An 18,051-nucleotide genomic window follows, 5' to 3' on the forward strand; every position below is an offset into this window, starting at 1 on the left:
GAAGTCCTCCCATAACTCCAATCCAACACAGTTTTTCTCCACAACCATAATCCAAACGCACAGAAGCTCGCTGTATATATTTGCGGGCACCGCCCGCCAGGACAATGGGAATTCCCGGACCCTGGTAAATTGCCTCGGGTCGAACCACACGGGGGTCAGCGATAGTCAAGAATGCCCCCGTGTCTCTAAATCCTGACACTTTGTATCCATCAATAAAGACATCCTGCAGGTGGCGTTGCCATTGCTCTGAGTAGCTAAAGGACAGAGGCCGGAGTCCGTACACTCCAGGAGGGGTATCTATGGTGCCGTGGTCGGTGGTCCACTCTGGTGGGGGTGGTGGTAGCTCTTCCTCAGGTGTGGTGGAATGTACAAGATGCACTGGACGAGGTGGGGCTGCGTGGGGCTCCCTCCGAATCTTGGAGGGGCAGCCAGACTGCAAATGTCCAGGTTGCCCACACCCATAACACCTCCTCTCTGTGATACCCCCAGGTCGTGGTCGGAACTGTTGGGGCCTAGGATTGTGAGCCGTGATTGTCATCGGCTTGCGACTAGGTGGAAGGGCAGATATAATTGGAGGGGGACGGGGCGCGGGAGCAGGCCGTGGTTCATTGTCCAGAAGCCGCCTCCATTGCGGCCAGATAGTAAGGGCCTCATCGGCCAGGGCTGCAGCTCTATCCACGGTACACGGCGTGCGCTCCCGGACCCATTCCCGTACCTCTGCAGGGCACTTGGCAAAAAATTGTTCTATAAGGAACGCCTGTATAACATCTTCCACAGTAAAGGCATTTTCTGCTTCCAGCCATCTCCGACATGCCTCGGACATCTTATGTGCATACATCCTAAACGATCCCCCCGTGGTGCATGGGAGGTCTCGGAACTTGGCCCTATATGAGTCTGGGGTGATAGCATGGTAATCCAGGATATTCCGCTTTACAATGTTATAATCCCGATTCCGCAGTGCATCAATGGTTCGGTAAGCCTCCGCCAAGCTTCCGTTCAGGAGCCCCACTAACAAACGCATCCAGCTAGAGTGGGGCACCTCCATCACAGCACACTGCTGCTCAAAGTCTTTGAAGAACCCCTCCACATCTCCAGAAGCCTCATCAAATGGCTTAAACTCTGTCCGGGTGATCCGTACAGGCTCCCGGATTGTTGGGGTTACACTCCACATTGCGTTACTCCCTTTTTCAAGCTCCATTGCTTCCTGTCTCCGCTGTGCCCGGCGGGCAGCCTCCTCCTTGTACTCCTGAGAGACGCCGGGGCCCAGAACCGCCATCTCTTCATACCACACCAACCACTGGCTTTTCTGGATGGGGATCGCGGTCTCCAGTGCTTGTCCTTCAGACATCTGGGAGGAGGTGGCCGGGCTAGCACCCACCAGTAGATCGATTAAGGCCTCTTTAGTCAGTCCCTGGTAGTTCAGGCCCAGGTCTCTGGCTCTCTCCTGTAAACTGCATACAGTCCAATTTCTGTACTCACTCTGTGGGTGGTTCTCCATTGGGTTACGCTCTGTTGATCCCATTGCTGCCACCAGTTGTCACGGGGTCCTTTTCTGGTATCACACAATCAACAGAGCAAGCGAAGAGTGAACAATTCCAAGACCTTTATTCAGGCAAAAATACGAAAAGGTCCATATTCAGTCCACCACACAAAGGATAAGATAGTCCAGAATAAGAATGCAGTCCAGTATCAGGATAAAATGTCCAGGGAAACGAGATTCCACAACTCTAGCATTCAGAGGATAAAAATGGATCCTTCTCTCTGAAATGCAACCTTTTCACCATCATGTCTATACCGGAACTGACCTGTCCAGCTGCCGTTCTTCCCCCCACCCCCTTCCTTGTCCAGGGGTAGTCCAACAAGTTGCCTCCCAGAGGAGAACAAAAGGCCTTAGGGATTAATGCACTACAGGGGGTCATCAAGAGACAGATACAATGAGGCTGTAGACTTACAATGTAATAAGAAAAACACTATGAAAATAACTGGAATTGTTAAAAATAGGAATATACAAAAAATGACATCCACATAACATATCACACCATCACACTGCCCCTATGTGCAAGAATATAACTACTATAATACTGCTCCTATGTACAAGAATATAACTACTATAATACTGCTCCTATGTACAAGAATATAACTACTATAATACTGTCCCTATATACAAGAATATAACTACTATAATACTGCCTCCTATGTACAAGAATATAACTACTATAATACTGCTCCCTATGTATCAGAATATAACTACTATAATACTGCCCCCTATGTACAAGAATATAACGACTATAATACTGCTCCTATGTACAAGAATATAACTCCTATAATACTGTCCCTATGTACAAGAATATAACTACTATAATACTGCATCCTATGTACAAGAATATAACTACTATAATACTGCCTCCTATGTACAAGAATATAACTCCTATAATACTGTCCCTATGTACAAGAATATAACTACTATAATACTTCCTCCTATGTGCAAGAATATAACTACTATAATACTGCTCCTATGTACAAGAATATAACTACTATAATACTGCCTGTTATGATTGGGTCACCGAGGAGGAAAGCAAGACCAAGCTAAGCCACAGAAAACCAGAGAGGTTGGTAACTAAGCGGATTGCAGACCCCTGATCCTATCCACACAACTAGCAGTAGCCGTGGAGCATACCTACGATGATTCTAGACGCCTCGACACAGCCGGAGAACTAAATAAGCCTAAAGCAAGAAAGGGGAAATTTAAACTGCCCCAGAGCAGACCCCAAAGGAATAGACAGCCCCCAAACATATATTGTCGGTGAGACAAGATGAAAACACAAACGCAGGTAGGAAAATAGGCTGAGCAAACGATGGGGCCCGAACTAACTAGACAGGACAGGAAAGGAAAGACACTGTCTGCAATCACGTAAAAAACCCTGCAAAAAATGCCCAACACGTCTGATAGAAAAAATACTGTAGTCACTAGACTTCGCCCACTATATCAGCACTCTGGTATATTCTGAAAACAGAGCAAAGAGAGGCCAATCTAATAAGGGACAAAAACAAACTGGCACAAACAATAACATAAGGATGGAAATTCAGCACAGCCCCAGCCGGGGCTGGCTGACCACACAAAACTGAAATAGACAAAACCAAATCAAATGTGAACAATAGCAAAAGAACACTTAGCTTGAGCATGTAAGGACTGAGCTGGATACTAAGACCTCAGGTGGCAGGAAAAAATCACCAGCAGGGATAGAGGGAGTCGGCTGTCTTAAATCCAGTCAGAAACTCCCAATGTCCAATCGTCCTCCTCATTATCAGGTGGCAGGCCTCTGTTAATTAGGTCAGCTCCATTACCTCCTGTAACCACCAGAGGGAGCCCGGAAAGAGAACTCGCGACCCCTCTGTCAATACAACCATCTCCACTACCTTCACCAGCAGCCAAAGGTAGGCCAGAAAGTGAATTCACAACAACTGCCCCTATGTACAAGAATATAACTACTATAATACTGCTCCTATGTGTCATGGTCCAGTTCGGAGTTTATTTTCTGCTGTCTTCACTCTGGACTGGTCATGCGGGGGTTAAGCTCCTCAGCCTCGTTCTGAAGCTAGCTGGGCTATTTCAGTCTCTCACAGCCTGCTGACCAGTGTTAGTGATAGCTCAAGCTTCCAGTTTAGAGCCTCTGACCCTTGTACCTTGGTGATCCTCCTGCCTCTGACTAGTATCCACGTGTATGACCCGGACTGATCTCTGACCCCGTCTCTTGGTATTCGTCTCTGCTCCTACGTTTCCTCTCTGACATTTGACTTCCCGGCTTGTACCCCGACCACGTATTTCGCCTCACGTTTCTGGACCCTGTGCTCATGTTTTGGCTTTCTGACCCTCGGCTTGGTATTTTGACTACATGTATTGCTGCTCATTCTGGTACGTCTGCTCCTGCTAGTTTCTGACTCGGTTCATCTGACCATTCTCTCTCGTTACCTGTCACACCTGTGCTATTGCTCAGTGTTTGCTACTCTTAGTGTGTAACCTCTCTTCCCTCACCAGCTCCCCCTGGTGGAGGTTTCACCACACTATGTACAAGAATATAACGACTATAATACTACCCCTATGTACAAGAATATAACTACTATAATACTGCCCCTATGTAAAGAATATAACTACTATAATACTGCCCCTATGTACAAGAATATAACTACTATAATACTGCCCCCTATGTACAAGAATATAACTACTATAATACTGCTCCCTATGTAAAAGAATATAACTACTATAATACTGCCCCCTATGTACAAGAATATAACTTCTATAATACTACCCCTATATCTAATATATAAATCTCAAGTGTGTGTATGTATGTATGTATGTCCGGGATTGGCATCCGCAGCGTCGCAGCTACAGCCACAAAATTTGGCACAGTCACATGTCTGGACCCCGAGAGCGTCCTAGGCTATGTTGTGAGGCGAAATTTTAACCCAGCGCGTTCCAATTCACTAAACAATTTTGCCCCTATCTACATAATGGGGAAAAAGTGTGTGTATCAAGCCCCGCCCCTCATTATGATGTCACAATGGTTGCCATGGCGACGCTGATGTCATCATAGGTTGCATTCCCCGCCACTCATTATGATGTCATAATGGTTGACTATGGAATGGAGGATGTGTGATGGGTATATGGGCACTGGACTATGGGATGGAGGATATGTATGATGGGTATATGGGCACGGGACTATGGGATGGAGAATATGTATGATGGGTATATGGGCACGGGACTATGGGATGGCGGATATGTATGATGGGTATATGGGCACTCGACTATGGTATGGCGAATATGTATGATGGGTATATGGGCACGGGACTATGGGATGGCGGATATGTATGATGGGTATATGGGCACTCGACTATGGTATGGCGAATATGTATGATGGGTATATGGGCATGGGACGGAGGATGTGTGATGGGTATTGTGAGAATCATGTGGGAATAGTGGATGAGGGCAGGTATATCTCGCCCAGATTCCTTTCCTATGTGGCCTAGTCTGGTCAGTATCGCACCTGCTTACTAATGAATAATGGGAGGTGGATATAAAAGGATGCCAGGTGGTTGTGTGAGTGTCTCAGCCTGGGAACACAGAGAGCCTGTCTGTGTGAGACACACACGTGAGTGGAAGCAGTGCCCACTGCAACTGTGGTTTGGCTGGACGGGAGAAGCCCGCCAGTTGGTAGTTAGGTTGTACTTTGTTTAGTTAGTGCCGGACAGGCAAGGATTTGTTTTATGTTTTATTTCCTTTTGCATTGCTTTCACCATTAATAAACCTGACCCAGGGTCAGTTATACACGAATCCCAGCTCTGCGCCTGAGTTTCATGCTGAACGCACGTGACCTTTGACCCCAGCAAAGCCGATCCCGGAGTGTTTTATCACATTGTGGTGGAGAATGCGGGCATCACGTTGCAAGCATGAGCATGGAGGACGTGGTGAAAGCGCTGGTACAGTCCACCGCCGTCCAGCAAGAAGCTAATCGGGTGATGATGGCCCAGCTGAAGGAGTTGTTGGACATGACAGCTACCGATCGTTCGCTTCTCCAGCAGGTGGCGCAGCGCCTGGCAAGCCTTCAGGAGGTTAACCTGGAAGCCGAGTCGAGAGTGATTCACGTGAGTCGGTACTGGCAGAAGATGACGACCGAAGATGACTTTGAGGCATACCTGACCACGTTTGAACGGACGGCGGTGCGAGAAAAATGGCCGAAGGCACGATGGGCCGGCCTGATTGCCCCGTTTCTTTCCGGTGAGGCCCAAAAGGCGTATAATGACTTGGAACCTGAAGCTGCGCAGGACTTTGACAAATTGAAATCCGAGATCTTGGCCCGGCTGGGAGTGACGACCGCTGTCCGTGCACAGAGAGTGCATCAATGGACTTATCAGCCGGATAAACCACCGCGGTCACAGATGTTCGACCTGATCCACATGAGGAAGAAGTGGCTACAACCCGAGGTGTTGACAGCGCCAGAGATAATTCAGAGAGTCGTCATGGACAAGTACCTGAGAGCTCTACCGCCAGCCCTGAGGAAGTGGGTAAGCCATGGAAATCCTACGACGGCAGATCAACTGGTGGATCTGGTTGAACGTTACTCCGTGGCGGAAGGACTCCGAGACGACGCTACCCCACCTCGTTCTTCATCATCTCCACGTGGAACCGGTAAGACTGTTCCAGGGAGTAGGGGAGATGGAAAAATCCCTAAGACAGTGGGGGAGGAAAACGGGACTGCCCGCACTGCGAGGCCGAGAGTAACGAACTATGGTCTAAGCAAGGGGCCCGTTAGGTGTTTCCGCTGCCAAGAGATGGGACATATTGCTGCGAACTGTCCGGTCACTACTGAACCCATGCAGTGCGACGTCACGGACTCTAAAAACCGCATGTCTATGGTTGCACGGGTGGTGAGTGTGAATGCCGGTCAAAAGGATGTGGAAAAACACTTGTGTGATTTAATTGTTGATGGCAAAAATGTGGTGGCATTGCTAGACTCGGGAAGTGTGGTGACTCTGGTGAAGGCCAGTCTGGTGTCAGCCCCGACAGGACCATCAGACAAATTTTCTGTAACATGTGTGCATGGAGACACCTGTTCGTACCTCACCACCGTCATATGCATTACTACTTCCTATGGGTCTGTGCAACATAAAGTGGGACTCGTCCCGGCGTTATTGCATGATGTTATCCTGGGCCGGGATTTTCCCCACTTCTGGCAATTGTGGGAGAATCAGTTGATACCCCAGGGTAATAGTGTACATGATTCTTCTCCCAGGGCGCGTGTGGGTCCCGAACCCCTGGAAGAGGTCTCCCCGGAAGACTCTGGGGAAGAGTGTGCGGGAAATGACCTGCAGTTCCCGTTTTCAGTCATGGCGGGTGATACGGAGGAGACTGGGGAAGAGGAGGAGGCCGACAGCCGTCCACCTCCCCGTTTGCCGGATTTAGAAGTTCAGAAAGATGACTTCCAAAGCGAGCAAATAAAGGATCCTACCCTTTCTCAGGCTAGGACAAATGTAAAAGTGATAAATGGGGTACCCGTAGAACCTGGCTCTAGGCTGGCATATCCTTACATGGTTCTGGAGAATGATTTACTCTATCAGATAGAGAAAAAGGGGGAAGATACGGTGCAACTATTAGTCGTGCCAAAACCCTACCGGCGGCAGGTGCTGGACCTCGCCCACGGACATGTGATGGGAGGTCACCTGGGAGTCCAGAAAACCACCGAAAGGATATTACACTGTTTTGTTTGGCCAGGCATGCATCACGATATTCGTGTATATTGTGAGTCTTGTCCTGACTGCCAAGCCTCTGCGCCTAAGCCCCGGTTCTGTAGCCCTTTGGTACCCTACCTATTATTGAAGTCCCGTTTGAGAGGATTGGGATGGATTTAGTTGGGCCCCTTCCACGGTCTGCACGTGGACATCAACATATCCTGGTCATCTTGGATTATGACACTCGTTACCCGGAGGCCATCCCTTTGCGTAACACGGCCACCAAGACGATTGCCAAGGAGCTGGTGCATGTGTTTAGTCGGGTCGGTATACCAAAACAGATACTCACCGACCAGGGGACCCCCTTTATGTCCAGGGTAATGAAGGAGCTCTGCCGATTGTTACAAATCGAACCGTTACGCACATCCGTGTATCACCCTCAAACAGACGGGTTGGTCGAACGGTTCAATAAAACTCTGAAGCAGATGCTGAGAAAGGTGATAGACAAGGATGGGAAGAACTGGGACTATTTACTTCCGTATTTGCTTTTTGCCATCAGGGAAGTACCCAGTCTTCCACGGGATTCTCGCCTTTCGAGTTATTGTATGCCCGACATCCTCGCGGACTGTTAGACGTTGCAAAAGAAACCTGGGAGGGTCAGGTCACTCCGTTTAAAACAGTGATAGATCACGTCACACAAATGCAGGACCGTATTGCGGCTGTTATGCCTATCGTCAAAGAACACATGATACAGGCTCAAGGAGCCCAAAAAAGAATCTATGATAGGGGCGCCAAGATCCGTACGTTTGCACCCGGAGATAGGGTGTTGATCCTGGTCCCCACGGTGGACAGTAAGTTCCTGGCAAAGTGGCAGGGCCCCTTTGAGATCAAGGAAAGAGTTGGTGAAGTAAACTACAAAGTATACCAGGCAGGTAAACGGAAACCTGAACAGATTTATCATGTAAATCTGATAAAGCCCTGGAAGGATCGGTCTGCCTTGTCAGCGGAGCTGGCCCGTCCTGTCTGCTCACATACCGTACCGGAGGTACGGGTTGCAGAGACTCTCTCGGAGCGGCAAAAGACGGAAGTCAGGCAGTTTCTACTTCACAACCAAAAGTTTTTCTCAGAAAAACCCGGGCAGACTATGCTAATGAAACATGACATCGTAACGGAACCTGGTGTCACAGTTCACGTAAAGCCCTACCGAATCCCGGAAGCGCGCCGTGAAGCCGTTTCCCGAGAAGTGAAGGCAATGTTAGAGTTAGGTGTCATTGAGGAATCGCACAGTGCGTGGTCCAGCCCGATTGTGCTAATTCCTAAACCGGACGGCACCATCCGGTTCTGCAATGACTTCAGGAAACTGAATGCGGTCTCAAAATTTGATGCCTACCCCATGCCCCGGGTCGACGAGTTAATAGATCGGTTAGGAAAAGCTCGGTATATTACGACCCTAGACCTAACAAAGGGGTATTGGCAGATCCCTCTGGTGGAGGCTGCCAGAGAAAAGACAGCATTTGCTACGCCGGAAGGTTTATTTCAGTATGTGTATATGCCGTTTGGACTGCACGGGGCACCGGCGACCTTCCAGAGACTGATGGATCGAGTCTTGAGGCCACATAGGCGGTATGCTTCGGCCTATTTGGATGACATTGTCATTTACAGCTTGGACTGGGAGACTCATCTCCAGAAAGTACAAGCTGTGATTGACGACCTGTGGGAGGCAGGTCTAACCGCGAACCCCAAGAAATGTCACATCGGGCTAGAAGAAGCCCGGTATTTTGGGTATGTAATTGGGAGGGGTGTTGTTAAACCCCAGGTTGATAAGATTCAGGCGGTTCAGGACTGGCCACAACCTGTCAACAAGAAGCAGGTGCAAGCCTTCCTGGGGATCGCCGGTTATTATCGCCGGTTCTTACCCAATTTTGCAGCCATCGCTACCCCCCTGACGGATCTTACAAAAGGGAAAGACTCCGTCATGATTAAATGGAGTTTAGCGGCTGAAGAAGCCTTCCATAGCCTAAAACGGGCACTTTGCTCTCAGCCCGTACTGGTGACTCCGGACTTCCGCAGCGAGTTTGTGGTACAAACGGATGCCTCTGATACCGGTATCGGGGCCGTACTCTCACAAGTGAGGGACGGAGTGGAACACCCAGTCCTCTATCTCAGCAGGAAGCTGAATAAACACGAGCAAAGGTATGCAGTCGTAGAAAAAGAGTGCCTAGCCATTAAGTGGGCTCTAGAGGCCCTCAAATATTACCTGGTGGGCCGAAAGTTCAGGCTGATCACTGACCATGCCCCTCTCAAGTGGATGCACTTGAACAAGGAACGGAATAGCCGGGTGACCCGGTGGTTCCTTGCCCTGCAGGCCTACACTTTTACGGTGGAGCACCGCCCAGGGGTACAGATGGGAAATGCAGATGCCCTGTCCCGAGTGCACTGTTTGGCGGGTGTCATTGCTCGACCGGAGTGGTCTGAGCAGAAGGGGGGGATATGTGAGAATCATGTGGGAATAGTGGATGAGGGCAGGTATATCTCGCCCAGATTCCTCTCCTATGTGGCCTAGTCTGGTCAGTATCGCACCTGCTTACTAATGGATAATGGGAGGTGGATATCAAAGGATGCAAGGTGGTTGTGTGAGTGTCTCAGCCTGGGAACACAGAGAGCCTGTCTGTGTGAGAGACACACGTGAGTGGAAGCAGTGTCCACTGCAACTGTGGTTTGGCTGGACGGGAGAAGCCCGCCAGTTGGTAGTTAGGTTGTCCTTTGTTTAGTTAGTGCCGGACAGGCAAGGATTTGTTTTATTTCCTTTTGCATTGCTTTCACCGTTAATAAACCTGACCCAGGGTCAGTTATACACGAATCCCAGCTCTGCGCCTGAGTTTCATGCTGAACGCACGTGACCTTTGACCCCAGCAAAGGCGATCCCGGAGTGTTTTATCACAGTATATGGGCACTCGACTATGGGATGGAGGATATGTATGATGGGTATATGGGCACGGGCCTATGGGATCGTGGATATGTATGATGGGTATATGGACACGGGACTATGGGATGGAGGATAATTATAATTTGCTATAACTAACCACAGTTAGTTACTTTGCCCGGACAGCGCCGGGCTCTTCAGCTAGTACAAGAATATAACTACTATAATACTGCTCCTATGTACAAGAATATAACTACTATAATACTGCCCCCTATGTACAAGAATATAACTACTATAATACTGCCCCTATGTACAAGAATATAACTACTATAAAACTGCCCCCTATGTGCAAGAATATAACTACTATAATACTGCTCCCTATGTACAAGAATATAACTACTATAATACTGCCCCTATGTACAAGAATATAACTACTATAATACTGCCCCCTATGTACAAGAATATAACTACTATAATACTGCCCCCTATGTACAAGAGTATAACTACTATAATACTGCCCCGTATGTACAAGAATATAACTACTATAATACTGCTCCTATGTACAAGAATATAACTACTATAATACTGCCCCCTATGTATAAGAATATAACTACTATAATACTGCCCCGTATGTACAAGAATATAACTACTATAATACTCCCCCCTATGTACAAGAATATAACTGCCCCCTATGTACAAGAATATAACTACTATAATACTGCCCCGTATGTACAAGAATATAACTACTATAATACTGCCCCGTATGTACAAGAATATAACTACTATAATACTGCCCCCTATGTACAAGAATATAACTACTATAATACTGCTCCCTATGTACAAGAATATAACTACTATAATACTGCCCCCTATGTACAAGAATATAACTACTATAATACTGCCCCCTATGTACAAGAATATAACTACTATAATACTGCTCCTATGTACAAGAATATAACTACTATAATACTGCCCCCTATGTACAAGAATATAACTACTATAATATTTAATTCTAAAACGTTGGTTGTTACATTTACTTGGCCATTGATGGTGCATGAGGGGATTATTTCCATCCATTCGACATGTTTTCCCTGGGGACATATTTATGACAACTTTTATTTCAGTGTAATGGAAAAATGTCAGAGACCAGTTCTGTCCTGGTTGCAAAACAACCTTGAAATATTGCTAATATCAAGAGAAGAAAGCAGAGACCTTTGGAAGATGCTGCTGATCAGATGAGGTGATACACAGCAGCAAACAATTCCAGCTTTGTTCCTTTCCCAAGTTCCCGTCAAGGGCATGGAGTAGGCAATGTGTGTCCTTGTGCCCGCAGTCCCTTTCCAGTGCCAAGGATCAGTCACTCGTCTCCAACTCTCTGGACAACTGTTAATCAGAGGAGAGCGCAGATGGAGATTGTAAATAAGATGTGAGATGATATAAGGCCGGACCATTATGGGTGTAACGCTTAAAGAATTCCCCCTGCTGCCAGTGGGTCTGCTCCTGGCACATGGCGCGGTCTGTAATTCTGTCTCAGCTTCTCAAGCAAGAAGTTAGAGGTCACTCTCTGGACTCCAGACCTTCCTACATGTCTTAGGCTATGTGCACACGTTGCGGATTCCGCTGCAGATTTTTCCGCGCGGAAACGCAGGTAAAACCGCAGGTAAAGTGACCTGCGGTTTTCCTGCGGTTTGGTCTGCGGTTTTGCCCTGCGGTTTCACACCTCTACTATGTTAAAGGTGTGAAACCGCTGCGGAAACCGCACAAACAATTGACATGCTGCGGTTTGTAAACCGCAGCAAAACCGCGCGGAAAAAACCGCAGCGTGAGCACAGCGTTTTTGAAACCCCATAGGGTTTCATTGTACTGTACCATGTCAGCGGAACTGCTGCGTTTCCGCATTGCCAAAACCGCAGCGGAAACGCAGCAGAATCCGCAACGTGTGCACACAGCCTTAAAGGGGAAATTTCACCTCCAAGGAAGACCTGCTTATTATATCTCGACACATACCACTGTAGCAGTGCCACCCTCTGTGCCCCATGGACATGACAGTGTCACACACTGGTGCCCTTTACCATGATGACAAAATGCGGAAAATAAATACGGACACATAACGCACCACCGGCATACAGTCCTGCCCCACATTAACCATCTTATGTAATAGTGCTGCACACCGTGCTCCTGAATAATACTGCCACACACTGTGTCCTTTGAAAACAACAGCACCGTACAATGTTCCTGTAAAATACTGAGTATACAGTACCAGACGTTGCCCCATGAAAATAAGAGTGCCACATCCAGTGTTCCCTGTAAATAATGGCACAACGCACTGACCCCCTGAATGTTATGGTGACTCTCACTAGGCCTTACAACAGGGTTCCCCAACTCCAGTCCTCAACAGCCACCAACCGGTCAGGATTTAAAGGGAATCTGTCACCCTTTTTTTCGGCTTGCAGCTGCCGGCATAGACATCGGGGGCTTATCTACAGCATTCTGTAATGCTGTAGATAAGCCTCCGATGTAACCTGAAAGATCAGAAAAGCACATTATATTATACTCACTGGGGTGGGCGTTGCGGTCCGGTCCGACGCCTCCTTTCTTCATGCGATGACGTCCTCTTCTCCCGTCCTGTAATGGCTGCGGCGCAAGCGCACTGCTCTGCCCTGTTGAGGGCAGAGCAGAATTCTGCAGTGCGCAGGCGCTGGACCTCTCCCGACGCCTGCGCACTGCAGGACTCTGCTCTGCCCTCAACAGGGCAGAGCAGTGCGCTTGCGCCACAGCCATTACAGGACGAGAGAAGAGGACGTTATCGCATGAAGAAGGGAGGCAACACCGCAACACCCACCGGATCGGACCGCCCACCCCGGTGAGTATAATATAACATGTTTTTCTTATCTTTCAGGTTACATCGGAGGCTTATCTACAGCATTACAGAATGCATTACAGAATGCTGTAGATAAGCCCCCGATGTCTATGGCTGCTTTCACACATCCGGCGTCAGGGGTGCGGCGAGAAGCTGTACAGCCGGATCAGGCCTGCAGCGGTGACACCGGATGCAGATGCGGCGCCTGATTCGGTTGGAAAGCATTTAAAGGAGCCGCACCGGGGACGAGAGAGGAAGCGGTATGCGGGGGGGGGGGAGATACACGCGCGCTCGCCAGGCACTTGTGGGTTAAACCTCACAGTGTCCGCGCATGCGCTGTTGAAAAAGCCGTTCCGGCAACGTTTTTTGCTGACGCCGGACGGCGCAGATTTTACGCTTCCGGCTAAAAACGGAGGTGCCGCATATCCATCCGGCACGATGCGGCGATCATTAAATTCTATGTGCCAAAACCGGATCCAATTCCGGATCCGGTTTTCACACTTTTCGCCGCATCGTGCCGGATTCAAATAGCCGGATGTGTGAAAGCAGCCTATGCTGGCAGCTGCAAGCCGAAAAAAAGGGTGACAGATTCCCTTTAAGGACTTTCTTAGTATCGCCCAGGTGGTGGAAATATTCCCTGTGCAGGTGAGCAGATCTCACCTGGGCAATTTTAAGGGAAATCCTGAAAACATCCTGAAAACATGACCTGTTGGTGGCTCTTGAGGACCGGAGTTGGGGAACCCTGCCTTAGAATATTGCAGTGCCTGCTGAAAATAATAGCGCCGTAAGGAGTGAACTCTGGGAAAAAGAACCCAGTGTCCCTGAAAATAATAATGTCATAGATATTGCGATCTGAGCATAATTGAGCCGCACAGAGCCCTTTAAACTATTAGTACCACACATGGTACCCTATGAATATAATAGTACCCCTGAAAATAATAGTGTCGTATATAATGCCCCCCGAATATAACAGTGCCGCACAATGCCCCTGACAATAGAACTGCCATACACTGTGTCCACTGAACATAACATTGCTACCCAGCACTCCCTATAAACAACAGCGCCATACATAACACCCATGGAATATAACTGCCGCACAGTGACCCCTGAAAATGATAGTGCCGTACGTGGTACCCTCAGATAGTAGTGCCACACAGTGCCCATCTAAACGACATTTTAGTGCCATACGATGTACTCTCAGATAACAGTGCCATCAAATGACCTTGAAAAAAAATAAGGCAGTCTTTGAGTGCAATAATACCATGTGGTGCCCCTAAAAAGAGTAGTGCCATGTTTAGTGCCCTCTGAATATAACAGTTCCACACATTGTGTTGCTTGTAAGAAATATTTCTGCAGGTTTTGGATTCATAAATACAGCTCAAAATAACAATTGTATCAGAAAAATAAACAACACATTTTCTTCTAAATTAACAGCAAAAAAAGAAAAAATAACTACACCTCCTCTGCCGAAACCCGGGATCGAACCAGGGACCTTTAGATCTTCAGTCTAACGCTCTCCCAACTGAGCTATTTCGGCTGGTGATTTACTGAGAGCTGCAACAAACACAGCTGACACTAGGGGCAGTGGGACTGCTGAAGGCTCCTGTGTGCTGCAGTATCTGGTAGGTAAGAATAAATGTATAATACAAATATAACCATATATGTACCAATCAGCAGAAAACAGGATCCTCCACCGGTGTATATATATATATATAGATATATATAATGATTTTGTATATCAGACGGTCAGAACAAGACACTCTCTGTATAAATATTGCTGATACTAATATTACACTGTGGAGATTATTATTCTTTACATTGTCTTACGTTTCCATAGAAACAAGAATCACCAGTTCTAGAATTCGAACACAGATCATAACACTTGTTCTAAGCCATTTTGTTCATGAGTCTCTGTGGCGCAATCGGTTAGCGCGTTCGGCTGTTAACCGAAAGGTTGGTGGTTCGAGCCCACCCAGGGACGGAGGAATGTTTTCTTTCCTAATTTTGATTACTTGTTTTTTTCATTAGTAATTTGAATTTCTTATAATTATCGAAAGTATATGTGACCAATAAAAAGTTGATTAATCATGTCAAGATGGTGAACATCTAAGGCTCATTAGTTTACTTTGAATATACTTCTGTACACATTTATCCTAATGAGTAGTCCGTAAATAATTCATCAATGTGATTTATAGAATTTATAGACTATTATATCGTATAATAAGGTACACATTGATCCACTATTCAATGCAAATGTTATTTGTAATTCTCAAAAGAGCCACACGGTGGCGCTGTGACCGCACAAATAATAGATCAACCCCTCTACAGGAATGTGGTTGTGTTAGAATAGATCACACACATGAAGGAAGGACACAGTTTTCACATTAATTTATTTTCTTTGTACACAAGCAAAATATGTAATATGGTAGGTAATAAAAAAAAATGAAAACTTATAAGTGATTATTTTCTTATATTCCAAGTTGAACCTGCCAATCAACCAAGCAGGCAGTAGACCTATAACAGAATAATGGATTTCTGCATGTTGGCACCGGCAGTCCCTATGGCACCGGCAGGCATCGGATCACTTCTGTAACAAATGCGGCAGAACACCCCATAGTTTTTACCCCATGTTCTTTTGGTCTAACAGTTTTAGCAGCGTCTCCTACACGTATGTCATTCTTTGCAAATCACTGTATTTAGGAATTTGTCTCAATTCCTGCACAAACATTGTTGCAAGTAGTAGCAAACAAGTCGTAAGATGTCCACCCTAGCTGGTTTTTTTTAAACTTGCTTGTTGCAGTCGCAGCACTCTTGGGGTTGCAATGCGACTCTATTCACTTGTATTGCTCAGCAATAATACAGCGGCACTAAGCGAACCTTGGATGCGCGACAGGTGGTGCAGCCAAAATTGCCATGTAGCCCCAGCCTAAGGCCGGGGGTCACACTAGCGAGTACAATGCGAGAAACTCATGCGAGAAACTCATGCTAGTCTCTCGCCTCAATACCCGGCACTGCCACCAGCACTCTGACCGGAGGGTGCCTCACCTCAATACCCGGCACTGCCACCAGCACTCGGACCGGAGGGTGCCTCACCTCAATACCCGGCACTGCCACCAGCACTCGGACCGGAGGGTGCGGCTGCATGTATTGCTATGCAGCTGAACGCTCTGGGCTGAACCACCGACGGCAGTGCAGGGTATTGAGACGAGAGACTCGCGCGAGTTTCTTGCATTGTACTCGAAAGTGTGACCCTGGCCTTAGGGAAGAGTCAGACGGACATGTACATAACTCAGACAGGGATTGCAATGCAATGCTTGGACTGGCCGGCGGCTCTCCCCTCCCGAGTGTGTCAGCATATATTCCTATGCAGCTCTCACACTCGGGTCAGGAGAGCTGACAGCCTGACCGAGTATTGCATTGTGATCCTATTCAGGTATGGCATTGTGATCCTGTCCGGGTATGGCATTGTGATCCTGTCTGGGTATTAAATTGTGATCCTGTCCGAGTATGGCATTGTGATCCTGTCCAAGTATTGCGTTGTGATCCTGTCCAGGTATTGCGTTGTGATCCTGTCCGAGTATGGCATTGTGATCCTGTCCGAGGATTGCGTTGTGATCCTGTCCGAGTATTGCATTGTGATCCTATCAAAGTATTGCATTGTGATCCTGTCTGGGAGTATTGCATTGTGATCCTGTCTGGGAGTATTGCATTGTGATCCTGTCCGAGTATTGCATTGTGATCCTATCAAAGTATTGCATTGTGATCCTGTCCGAGTATTGCATTGTGATCCTATCCAAGTATTGCTTTGCGATCCCTGTCCGAGTTATACAGCCGTCTGACTCTTCCCTTACAAACCGAAATACTATAGGCAGTAGAAAGTGCGGCAGCATCTGGTGAACCTGATCAACACCAGATCTAGGGGCCTGTGCGCACTACATGCATGCTGTAATACTTAGGGGAACTCTACATTAGAGAGTGGACCCTCTGGGTCACGGATCCGGAGCCCCTGGGCCGAGCACGCCAGGTGAAGACCGACCCCTATACAGGGATCGTTAGGGGCAGGGCCACAGAGGACGGAGGCGCGACAGCCGGAACCAAGAGGGACGGCTCCACGGACAAAAGGACTGGGAAGGTGACGGTGCAAAAACGAGCAAGGACCAGTGGCACAGGGGATGGAATACTACGGGAGAAAGGCACGTGGAAGGCCAAGGCGGACTGGAGACAGAGGAGGGCACAGGGGATGGAGTGAAGACAGCGCCCAGGCAGACTGGGTGGAAGGGAGACACGAGACTGAGGACGGCAGAGCGAAACAGGCAGAGAGAGGTTAACTACAGCAAAACTGTAGAGGCCAGAGGGTGCAGAGAATCTACACAATCATCAGGCGTCCTCCTGACAGCGAGGACGCCTGAAATACAGCACACCCCCGGAAGTGCGTCCCCTGGACCCGCCCCTCAGCGCCGCCCACCGCTGGAGAGAGAGCGTGGGAGGTGGCGTGCGCGAACCAGGAGGCGGGAGCCAGGAGCCGCCGTGAGGCCGAGTGGACGGCGGGCGCGTGACCGGACGGGAGCGCGCTGGAGAGGTAACGCTGCGGCGCGCGCCGCAGCAGCAGGGGCATCGGCGGGCATGCCCGCCGATGTGACAGTACCCCTCCCCTTACGTCCTCCCTTACTGAGATTGGCCAAAAACCTTTTCAGAATGAGAGGGGCGTTGATATTCTCCCGAGGCTCCCAGGACCTCTCCTCGGGGCCAAAACCCACCCAATCGATAAGAAAAAAGGTCTTACCCCGGACTCTTTTCATAGCCAAGATGTCCTTGACCTCGAAGACGTTGTCCGAGATCGCAGGTGAGGGAGGGACGATGGAAACTGGTTGGAACCGATTCAGGACTACGGGTTTCAAGAGCGAGACATGGAAGGCGTTGGGCACCCGGAGCGAAGCAGGCAACCTCAGTTTGTAAACCACTGCATTAATACGTCCAATCACTTCAAAAGGCCCAATGTACCGAGGACTTAGCTTGTAAGAGGGAACTCTCAGACGGATATGTC

At 48.3% G+C, this 18,051-nt stretch overlaps 1 non-coding gene across 1 annotated transcript; it reads right to left on the bottom strand.

The window, feature by feature from the left end:
* Positions 1-14,471: 14,471 nt before the first annotated feature.
* Positions 14,472-14,544, bottom strand: TRNAF-GAA (transfer RNA phenylalanine (anticodon GAA)). The gene has a single exon. It is a non-coding gene; the product is annotated as a tRNA-Phe (tRNA).
* Positions 14,545-18,051: the final 3,507 nt, after the last annotated feature.

This window comes from Dendrobates tinctorius, unplaced genomic scaffold (assembly GCF_039654945.1).
Source record: "Dendrobates tinctorius isolate UK_male_01 unplaced genomic scaffold, ASM3965494v1 ptg000041l, whole genome shotgun sequence".
Lineage (NCBI taxonomy): Eukaryota > Metazoa > Chordata > Amphibia > Anura > Dendrobatidae > Dendrobates > Dendrobates tinctorius.